This window comes from Lycium barbarum, chromosome 10 (assembly GCF_019175385.1).
Source record: "Lycium barbarum isolate Lr01 chromosome 10, ASM1917538v2, whole genome shotgun sequence".
Lineage (NCBI taxonomy): Eukaryota > Viridiplantae > Streptophyta > Magnoliopsida > Solanales > Solanaceae > Lycium > Lycium barbarum.
In genome coordinates, this window is record NC_083346.1 from 5,451,624 (window position 1) to 5,464,229 (window position 12,606).

Genomic DNA, 12,606 nt, shown 5'->3' on the forward strand with positions numbered 1-12,606 from the left:
GCTGCCGCATTTGCTGGCGTCATCATTGCTGCTGCTTTCATGTAGAGATGACACGTGTCCTTACACGTGTGTTTGTACTTTTGAGTAGTACTTATCCTAATCTTTTTTTTTTTTGGTTTATTTTTGTCAATTATTTGTTGGGTACATTATGTTGTGGTGTTTTTTTGTTTAGAGTGAATCATTCATATTTTGGGTGGTTGATGACTTATGTTTTTAACAGGTTTATTTGTTTGTGTGGAGTCGTCAACTCATCATCCTATGTACATTCAAGTAAAATAAATATATGAGTTTATATTCTTTTTTGTGATGTATGTGGTTGATGACTTATGTTTTACAACAGGTTTATTTTTGTTATAAGAGATTACCAAACGACCTTTTTAAAATTCACAACATTAGTAAAATTGTTCATGGTTAATTCAAGAAACGAAAATTCAATTTCTTACTCCCTCGAGCTTTTATTTACTAATAAAAAAACATGCTATATATTAATACTATGGAAGAGGGTTAAATATACCGTGTACTATTGGAAAAATTTAAATATACGTCTAGTTATATTTTGAGTTTAAATATATCTCTATCATTATATTTTGGGTATCAATATATTCTTTCACCGTTAAAGTTGATCTAGATGAACATTTAATCCTAACACGAACAGTTGATAAGGTATAAGGTAGATGTCATATCTAATCCTAACACGAATAGTTGATAAGATAGATGTCACGTGGCATGCCATCTCATCACCCTTAATCCATTTTATTCCTTTTTTTTTCACCACTAAAATTTTCTTTTCTCCACTACCATTGTCCCATTACCGCTACTAATGCTGGCGTTTTGTGAAAGAATAGGCTTGAAAGATCGGCGGACAAATTGAGGCTAAACTGTAATTTGTCCCATTTTGACCGTTTGATGAATCAACTTTGCCAAAACTGTAATGTGTCCCATTTTAACCGTTTGATGAATCAATTAAGGCAAAGTTGGACAAACCCGAAAGGATTTTACATCTAATGCTACACTGACAGCAAAAATAATTGAATAAAATCAACACACTACACCTACCCTTTGAATAAAGAATAACAGAAAAGCTTTATCTTTAGCGCGGCACAACCAATGTTGCAAATAATAAAAGACTGATTTTTTTCCATACCATTTTAGCAGCTGATGAACCAAATAAGGTAAAATTGGATAAGCCCAAGAAAGATTTAACACTACAATGTTATACAGACAAGAAAAAGAGTTGAATAAATGAACAAATTACTCTTCTCCTTTGAGAAAAAATTCAGAATCGCAGTAATTGAAGCAAGAACGTTTTTTTTAAGCAAACAAATTAAACCCATTGATTACAACAAGAATTATTCCTTTTAATATTTCTCAATTTTTCTCCGTGATTTAAGAATACTCTGTTATTTTCCTTTAATGCACAGCACGCCAACATTAGTGGCGGTAATGGTGACAATGGTGGTGGAGAGGAGGAAAATTTTAATGGTGGAAGAGGGGAGAAGTAAAATGAGTTAGGGATATATTTGTGCCCAAAGTATAACAATAGGATATATTTGGACCCAAAATATAACGAGGAATATATTTGACCCCTTTCCAACAGTACAGGGGTATATTTGGCCATGTTCCATTAATATTAAGTACTTAATCATGATTACTTCCTCTGTCCCAATTTGTTTGAAGGTTGATCAGTTTGGGGAGTCAAACAGTTCTTTCTTTAACTAGAATTTTCTCCAACTCTTTTCACATATTGTGAATTATTAATTACTTATAATACTTTTTATGTAGTTTTCAATTATGTAAAATTTATTATAAAATACTCGAAGAATCTATTTTTAAAATTAAATCAAAGAAAAAGTTGTTTGACTCTCTAAACTTGTCAACCTTCAAATAAATTGAGACGGAGAGAGTATTCTAATTTGACAATAACATTGATAAAGCTGAATCTCGTAATTTTAAAGTACAAAAGTTTGTTCAGTAAAAAAAAAAAAAAAATCGCTAAATGCTTAATCCGTCGTTAAAACAAACCGTATATAAATGTAAAAGATTATTCCGTGGATAAATTTACTTAAAGTCGCTAAATATACCCAAATCGCCTAGTCCCAAATAAGTTTGTATTTATTTAATTACTTAATTAGTGCGTAATTAGGATTAGGTGTAGCCTTGGTTGGTGGATGTCAGATGTCAGATGTCAGAAACCCTTGCACATGAATTGCCGATGATTGGTAAATAAATTAATGCAATTTGATGTTTTTAGTGGGATGACAATTGCAAAAGATAATTAAAAAAAGATATTATCGTGAATCTCAGAAGTCTATTTCTATTGATTTAGTAAATTATGAAAACAGAGTACTCGTTTTGCTTCGTTGTTTGTTTCCTTTTAAACAAAAAGTTAGTTACATTGAATTATCATACTGAAAGAAAAAAGGATACTACTTAGCTACCCAAAAACGTTTCCACGGAGACGTAATTAACCAGGCAAACAGCTTTGCTATATCGATAAAGATAGGTAAGTTCATGGAAAGTGTCAAGAAAATGAATATCGACCTAACTCGACCTGAAAAGGCCAACTCATAAAATGAGAATTGATCAATCCGCGCTCCGTCCATTTTTTACTTGTCACGTTTTATTTTTCGAGAGTTAAACTGCATAAATTATGACCAATATTTTAAAATGTATTTTTTCATCATATTAATATGAGAAGCAACTTATAGTATCTTTCGTATAATTTCCGAATATTTAAATTTTATTTTTAAAATATTGAATTAACTTAATTTAATTTAGCTTCGAAAATTAGTCAAATTGACTATCGAAAAGCGAAAAGTGACAAGTAAAAATGAACAGAGGAAGCATTGTATAATTAAATTTATTCTCAAAACCAGTGTGAGATATTTAATTAATACCTTTTTCCCTTCGTATATTTAGGATTGAACATCAAGTGCATAATAACTAATACTCCTATAACATTGAGGCTTAATGTTGCATAAATCAAGAATTCCGATGAGTTTGACTCTAATAGATTATTGATATGGTGTTCAGGAATACAAATATAACTCCACTTTGTTTGTAATGTAACAATTATGTCATTTGAATCTTGTAATGTTAAACATGAGATATAGAATGTTGGAATTAAAGAGTTACCTAACATAGAAAAAAACATTATTGCTCGTAACAGAACAAAATGTAAAGTAAGGCAATCAAATTAAAATGGACAGAATACATTATTTCTTCAACTAGTGTAAGGCATTGAATGGAGAGGGAAATAGACCAAGGGAAATGATGGCGAATCAAGAGTGCACTAAGAAATTCATTAAATATTTATAAACATTTAGTTACAAATCCAATTATTATTAATATATTAACTTAAAATTATTATAGAAACGAAATTCTCAATCTGCTTTTAATTCTGGATTCACCCATGTGAGGAACTTTATCTAGGCAACGAAATTAAACTGAACCAATCAGCAGAGAACAGGATGATTTCCTCACTGGATAAACACTGAGCAATATTGATTAAACAGAATAAGAATCTTTTAATGCTCGAACCACAATGCATGCATGTGTCTTTAAATTGCTATCTGTCTTCCATCTTGCCACCTAAGGAACCAAAGAACATGCCATCTTTTAAAATGTTGAAAGTGCTTCTAAATGTTATTGTTTGTAAAATTGTCATCCAAACGAGGCTACATCTACTAGAAAAAAAAAAATCACACGTTTTTTACATGAAGATTCTTAGGGGTTTTAAATTGTGGAAGTATGAAAAAATAAAAGTGGCAGAAACAATAGAATCTCAAAACACGGAAAATTTTCTGTATTGGAGTTCAAAATTTTTACACGTGAAATTCTAGCACACTATATAAGAGTTTGACAATTCTTTCTATGTGAACTTTCAGCACTGTGATAGATTTCCAAACAATATCCTGTACTGTATAGGAAACTCTAGTAAAGTGTCAGGGAGTTCAAATCTCTCCCTATATATATATATATATATATGAAAACTCGAGCACAATGAGCTGAAATTCCAACTTTTACCACTGAAATTCCAGTCTATTGTGTTGAAATTCTGCTATTAAAACCCAATGGAAAGAAATAGGGAAATAAAGGGGAAAGAAATTATCCCACGTAGCAATTAAGACAGTATCACTCTGGCATTGAAGAAATTGATTTTCCATTTTTGTAGCCTGTAGGCCTGTAGCAAGGATATGGTCCTGTTTGGACTGGAAATGGTACGAGGGAGGCGCATAGAGCACTGTATTTTTAGTTAGGGATGTTTTTTCCGAAAATTATTTTTGTGAAAACAACCTCTCTACCTTCCAAGGTTGGGGTAAGGTCTGTGTTCTTCGCAGACCGCATTTTGTAGGATTTCAATGGATATGTTATTGTTGAATTATCTTTGCATTTAATGGTTAGAATTTGATTAGTTTTAAAACGATAGCTAAATTTAATTAGTGATATAAAAGTGGCTATTTGTCAAAGTTTTCTCAGGATGTCCGTCACGTGAATGTGATTTCTTATGGAAAACGTAGCGGGCAATTGGCAGGATAGCCTTTCGCTGGGGGTTGTCTTTAATTTTTGTCCCTCAAAATAGTGGTCTTTAACTTTTATCCTTCAGGCAGAATTCTTGCCATGCAAATTCTGTCTTAAGGTCCAAATTCTGCCTTGTGATATATTTTTTTTTTTTTACTGAGCTGAGGTTCGAACCCACAATTTCGAGCTGTTAAGCGAAGGGCAAAACTTAAAGACCACTAATTTGAAGGACAAAAATTAAAGACCACCCCAAATGAAAGACTATCCGCGCAAAAAAAAAAAAAAAAAAAAAGAGAGACGTAGCTACTTGTGAAATGTGAGCCCGTTATTTCAAATTTGGCGTCTTGGAGAATAAGTGTTTAAGTTATAGCCATTTGTGCCAAAATGTCATTATTAGTTGAGTGGCCCAATTGACACTCAAGAGTTTGGGCCGATTGGGTTACATCGGTACTGGACCCAGCTCAACCCATACATTAACAATTGTTTATGGTCCATAATATTCGACGTCTTGGAGTATAGTTTGGCCTGGAGTCGTAGACATTTCTGCCGGGAGAAGTGCATGGGCATATAATTTTGACGTCGTCATTTAATTTGTACTTGTTTTTAATATTTTTTTTTCTTCATGTGTACGCCCACTGCGGACACCATGACAAAGTCTTACTTCAGACATAACATCTGAGATTTTATATGGCTAACATTCATCTATTTTTGTCTGAATTTCAAGCAGAAATATACAAACTTCACTCATATATAACTTTAGGCATTAATTTTGTCAAATTTAACTTCAAATACTGCAGGTCCGAAGTGAATATGTCAAAAACTCTTAAAAAGTAGTAACGGGTTAAATGACAATATCAAAACAGTAAGTCCTGTGAAATTTCTAAATTTTTGCCCATTACTGTTTAGTGGTTGAACAACCCATTGAGACTAAACTATTATTGGATTAAATTTCTTCTGGCCCGTATATTGTGCGGAAAAATACGGGTAATAAAGGGGAAATTTACGCGGAATGCAAGATTTAAAGAGTAACTTAAAAGTTAAAAGAATGACAATTATTTTCAAAAGAATTCATCAGGTACAAATTACTACTACAACTTTTTAAACGTTTACTATATACCACTGTCAATATATCTTAGATGTGTTATTTAAGATCGTGAAAATCAGAGGTGGATTCAGGATTTAAATTTTATGGGTTCAATCTTAAGATTTTTAGCATTGACCCCATTATATTTTCAAAGTTAGGGTTCATATACACTAATTATTGTAATTTTAATAATTGTTTACACTTAAATTTAGATTCGATGTTGAAAACTTGGGGTTCACCCCTACCTTGTAGGCTAGATACGCCTCCGGTGAAAACAGAGAGCTGGGTGGTGAGCTGCTGTATTTGGGCATGTGTGGCACTCTCTCTCACCTATTCATGTTGTGACGGTTTGCAATGCTTGGACTTGGTTTTTGAATTGACACAAGCCTTTCTCCTTCTCCCAACTAGGATGGACACGTTACGGTATTTGAAATTTCGGTATGGTAATTTCTGTTTTCGATTTTAAAAAAAATATTATATCATTACCATACCAAATTAGTTCAGTATAGTTTGGTATTTTTGAATTCGGTTTCGGCATTTTGCGGTACAGTAAATCGGTAACTATAGTTTATTCGACTTCAACTTACATATACTAATTTAATAGAGAATTATGTCTTCGGCAATTCAAGAAACGTCTCAATTATATCATACTAACACCTTACACGTGTAAAAATATTCAAAAGAAAGTATAAGCAATCCCCTCCGTAAAAGAATTACACAAAAAGTCCATTTCAATCAAAATAGATTAGTCAAAATTTCCACGTCTAAACAATTAGTTTTATACCAATGCTAGTTTATGTATTTATTAGTATTAAAATACAAATATATGAATTCTATATGTAACTTATATATTTTGGTATGATATTCGGTATTTCAGTATTTTCTTTATAAATATCGAATAACGTACGAAATATCAAACTTTTCCAAAGTGCATACCAAATAAAGTATCAAATACCATAATACCGAAACCGCGGTATAAAAAAATTCAATATCGATATGGCAATCGATATATACCCTACCATGCCCACCCCTACTCCCACTTGCTTTTCTTGGTGCGAATGTACACTCTTGTCTATGATGACTTCAATACTTGCATATGTCTGTGATTATTATAATAAGGATGGAACAGGCCCTCAAATTTGTCCGTGAAATCCATTTAGACCCCCCAATTGAGACTCCTACCATTTGAATCCTTCAAAACCACTTTTACTGTGCCACTTGGACACAATTGTTGAGCTGACAAAGTGTGTACATTACATTGCTCCAAAAGGGCGTGACATGCTAATTTTTTCCTTTAATTTTCTTCTACTCTCTTGTTCACAAGACCCTTTCTTCTCCTGCGAGCTCACCGGAGCTCCGACGGCCACCAATATTGATAAACAAACCCAAAAATCAGAAAACGGTGAAAATATTTCTAAAGAAGAGAATATAAAGAGATATTCACATTTTGAGAAGAGAAATTTTGAGTTGAAAGCTTTGGATAAAAATTGAATATTTTTTCTTTTTCCTTGAATGGTCAAGGAAGAAGAAAGGGTGGGGTTGGGTGGGATGCAATTGAGGTGGTGGATGTCAGGCCGGTGGCGATTATGTTAGGAAAAATCACCGCCGGCCATTGAAATGGTGGTGGCCTAGTGGGTCTAGGTGAAGTTGCCATTGGAAAAGAAGCTTGTTGACGAGTGAATTGAGGAGAGTTTTGGCTTTTCCGGTGAGAAGGTTTCAGCTGGCCATCCTTGGCCGGTGGGATGGGGTTGGGAGTGGGGGTGTAAAATAGGTTTTCACTTTTTTTTTTGACCTTTTCTGAAATAATCTTTCTATTAGTTAGATTAGTTTTATATTAGTTTTCTTTTTCTTAATTCAAAATTTATTAATTATTTCAGGCCCACATACCAAATGTCATTGTTCCATTCATCCTTCTGCCACATCATTCGTGTGTCACCTTCTTTTCAAATCAAAGAAAGAAGAGCCCTTCGATTCGGGCCCTTTCCCACCTCCAACGTATGACTTTTTTGATCCTTTTTCTTTGTTGCGTACTTAACCTGGTAAGAGTTTCAGTTGAGGTGTCTAAATGAATTTCACAAACAAATTCAAGGGTGATTTCAGCTTTATCACAAACATCGTTATGACACTCTCAACTAAAGTTTTCCGTATATTCATCATAAGGCTTGAGAAGACTAGTATAGAAATACCTTTAGACTTTACTTTCCTTACCCTCTTTATTGAGGGGAAAAAATGGAATCTGAGGGTTGGGCATTGACTATTTCAAAAACTTTGAAGTATGAAAAATTTCAATTTTTTTTAATATAACATAGGAAGCGTTTTGTTATATTTCTAAAGCATAATCTTGCACAGAGTTGCACTAATGACTAATGAGATTTGCATACACATGCATCACATTCAGTCAGACCCGAGTTAAGTGGATCGAGTCATGTTAGGTAAAACATTTAAACACGTCTCTTAAACAATAATATATTAGTTTTATCGTACAAGCCATTTTTCTTCACAAATACTTTAAGACACAGATTTCTTTGTGTAAATAACAGATCACAGATGTACATCTTTATGAAATGATATTCACTTCTTATGGACAATTAATGCAAAGGGACCACATGACTAGTCCAAGAATTTAAGCCCACATGTTACTTCTACATGCTACCTATCGAAAAAAGATGATTTGTTTTTTAGCCTTTAGGTCTCCCTCCACAAATATATTAACCTCATGTCTTCTAGCGTGGAACATGCAGAAAATCGATGACCTTACCTAATAAAGAGAAAAGATCCAAACAGAAAAATACTTTTCTCTTTGTATGTATCTATTTATTTATTTATTTATTTTGTGTCAATAAACGGATCTAGCATGTAACATACGTGTTCACGTAAATCTAATAATTTTTACCAATGCCTTGTATATGCATTAGTCTACTGAATATCTACAAGTCTTTGATTGTGAACTCAATTATTATTATATAGATTATTAACTTGAAGTTGTTACTACATAAATTTTAAAAAATTAAATTATGAATTAGCTTATGTATATCGCATTTGGCTTAGATATTTTTTGAAGAAGACAACAATGCTTGCGAATTTGCTTACGTGCGTGAGCCTATTTGAAGCCAAATAAATTCTTGGCCCCAAAGAAAGCTAAATTAAAATGATACTTTTAGGGGTTCACTTAAGTTGACTTGAATAGATTGATGTCTTCTCCAAGTAAATGTACACATACATTTTATCTGTTCAATGGGGTCCCTTTAAGTACTGGAAAAATAGTGCTTGATCAAATTGTTGACTATTATTTTTGAAAAATAATTACCATTATTGAGTTGTCATTTTGCGAAACAGAATTGGGTTAGTCAACTACTGAGGCTAATAAATAATTGGACCCCCCCCCAAAAAAAGGTAATAAATAATTGAACCAAGAAAAAAAGGGTAATAAATAAGTGGACCTAAAAATGAAGAAGATGCTAATAAATAATTGGACCAAAAAAGAAAGAAGCTAATATATAATTGGACCAAAAAGAAAAGAGACTAATAAAAAATTAATCTGCATATTACACAATTTACACATTAATATTGAAAAAGTTACTGTTTGGTATAGTTTGGCCAACTCCCTTGGGAAACAAGGAAATTTGTCGCCCCTTGGTCAATAATATGCAATTTGGAAAACAATTATGTAGTTCGGCAACTATTGAAGATATATATGATTGGAAAATTAATTACCTATTAGTATGTCGTCAACTAGGTTTTATTTTATGAGTTTAACTTTTATACACTATAAATCTGAAAAATATTATTGATGTTTAACATCAAGCTGGTAAAGAAGCCTGCCAGACATATCAATTCAGTAAAGGCAAAAAATATTTAGTGATTTATTCATCATCTCTTAAATATTGATAAATATAACAATTTGATACATATATGGGTGAGAGATAACAAATATTTAATGAAATAGTTTAGGTGCACAAGTTAGTTCGCACATTTAAATCCAATCATTAGATAACCAGGCTTATAGCTTACGATGATGATGACATCGTTCAATACAATGCGAGAACAATGAACCTCTATTGTTGTGAACCGTTTTGAACAATTAAGTTTTTTGGAAAAATTGGAGAAAAAAGTTTGTACAAATTACAGAAATTGTTTGAAGTACTTGTTGGTTTTTGCAGAATTACATTACCTTCAAATAGGCGAAATACATAGACAACCTCTTAAATTTGTCCTAATTTTTTATTTAGACACCTGAATTAAAGTTGTTACACTCTCCGTCCCATAATAAGTGTCATCTTAACTAAAAATACACATATTAAGAAAATAATAACACAATGTGAAGTTTACCAAATTGCTCTTATATAATAAAATAAATCACTTTTACCTTTTGATTAGAGCATGCACAAGAAATAAATCTTTTGACATTGAGAATCTAACAATACCAAATTACTATATGACTTTTTCAATCATCATTTAGATGTTACTTTATTGTTTAAAAGTAAAATTGAAAAAAACTGACCAATTTATGTTTTGATTTTCTAAAATTACACTTATTATGGAAGAAAATAATTTGACAAAGATAACCTTTATTATATCACCAAGGGGCAGGGGCGGACCTAGTAAGAAGCTAGGGGGTTCGTCCCGAACCCCTTCGGCGAAAAATTGCACTGTATATATAAGATGAAAATTATTTTTTATGTATATATAATAGACGTTGAACCCCCTTAGCTTCTTCATTTATGACTTCTTTATATTTTTGAACCCCCTTGACATAAATCCTGGCTCCGCCACTGCCCAATGGGAGTTCATATTAGACACTCAAAGTAGATGCGAAGTGTGTCTTGTCTATTGAACGCTTCGTTACCAACTAGCAAAATAAATGAAGTGCGTGAGATCTACTTTCTATGATGTGGCAATTATATCCAATAAAAAGAAGGCACGTGGTCTTTTCAGTCCAACTAACAAAAAAAGTTTTTTGAGCCTGAAAGAAAGAAACCCACCCACCCCCAATCTAATCATCTTCTTCACTGGAACTGGAACTCCTCTATTGTTATTGGAAGAAGCAAGAAGTAGAGGAAAGTAATGGACTTGAGAGTTGAGAGAAGAACTTGCCGGAAATCTTTCGCCGATTAAGTAAAAATAGTGCTGAATATGTACTCACGCGCTAAAAGAATGCGTCAAACATAATTTGTGCCATGTCATCATAACGTGTTTAAATAGACACACTTCACACGTATTTGTGCCATGTCAGCATAACGTGTTTAAATAGACACACTTCACACGTGCTTTCAGTATTTGTTATCTGTATTGGAGCTTGAATAAATTCATATTTACACCGATTTTTTTTTAATCTTGGTAGATGAAACACTCCCTAACAAATGCAGTTCTGTACTCAAGATGACTTAGAATCCGATATCTTTGGTTAAGCGTGGAGGAGCAGTAATAGATCAAAAGTGCTATTATTAACCACAAAACAAAACAAAACAAGCAAAACCTCGTAAGCAATTACATCATCAACGTGGGCCCCACTACATATGATAGGTCCATCTGAATTGGCAATGATTTGTCTTCTTGAACCAAGGAGATTGTAGCTTTTATGATTTATCCCTGCAAACTTATTCTTTCCAGTGGCTAAAAACTTTTTAAGTGATTCAGATGTGGGAACCGATTTAGCGGATTTTAGTAGCTTTGATTCAAATTCGAATTTATATTAAATACTATATTTAGTATGTATAAATAATTTCTCTAAAATCTCGTAAGAATTGTGATCCAAAATCGATAAATTTGATAAACAGCCTTTGAATTTCTTAAAAGGTATGGTTATGGTCAAATTTGAAGTGTTTAGGTGAGAATAGATGTCAGCTTTTAAGTTTGTCTCAAGGACATCGACTTTTTTATATAAAAAAATAAAATTGAAGAGTTAGGGCGTAAATAGTTGTAATATGCTACTTTGTGTCCTATCTTTAAAAAATAGACTGTTGTCATGGAATTTTCAATTTCACAAGTGAGATTTTATGACAATGTCTTAAAATTTCACCAATAGAATATGAAACTCCATGACATTTCAGGTATTTCTCATTCATCTTATTGTGTTTTGTTAATTTCTATTTTTAAAGAAGCAAGATGGGATGATTTATGTTGATGTTGATTTTTTTTTTTTTTGCCCGAATATGTACCACTAGACAGAATGTCTAGTGGCGTTTTATTGATAATAAAATATATAAAGAACCTCAATAAGAAAAAATATCAGCAAGGGAGCTAAACCTTATCTTACCAATCCTAGTGAGAAAACAAATGTGGGTGGTGATAATATGTATGGTGACAATGTTGGTTACCTTGGACGGTGACGGAAGAAGAAGGGTTAACTGTTGTGAGTTTTTATATTCAATGTAACTAATAAAATGGATGATGTTAATGGATGAAGGGCCAATTTGAGCAACTATGGCATCGAGGCCACATATGAATTGATAACATTACGAATGATATTATAAACCTTTTCCAATAATAGCGGGGCAAATATGACCATTTTCCCATTTTAAAAAGTTTTTGAAATATTAAAAGTACTTTATAACCTTTCTAGTTATTGAAAAAGAATATTTCTCCCTTCATACATAATTCCCTAGTTTATCTTCCTACTATTTTAAGGTAGAGTTCGATCCTTTTGGTCTTCTGTCGTGTGTCTTTCTAAAATCTGCTGAAAGACGTGGATAGGAAGAAACATCATCTAGTGAACTCACCACAAACGAAAATACCAAAAAAATTATAACCAAATGAATAAATTAAAAAAAAAAAAAAAAAGGGCTGAGCCGTACTCCACTTGTCAAATTTAGTATACTATCCTTCAAGAATCTGTGGACAACTTTCTTTGTTGATCCCAATCATGAACTCCACACTTACGTATAGCTTATGTCGACCTATGAAGCTGAATTCATTTAAATTTGATAAATTTAATATTTAAATTTTTTAATACTGAACTTATTGTACTTTTAAAATAGTGAGTCAAAATGTATATTTATGCT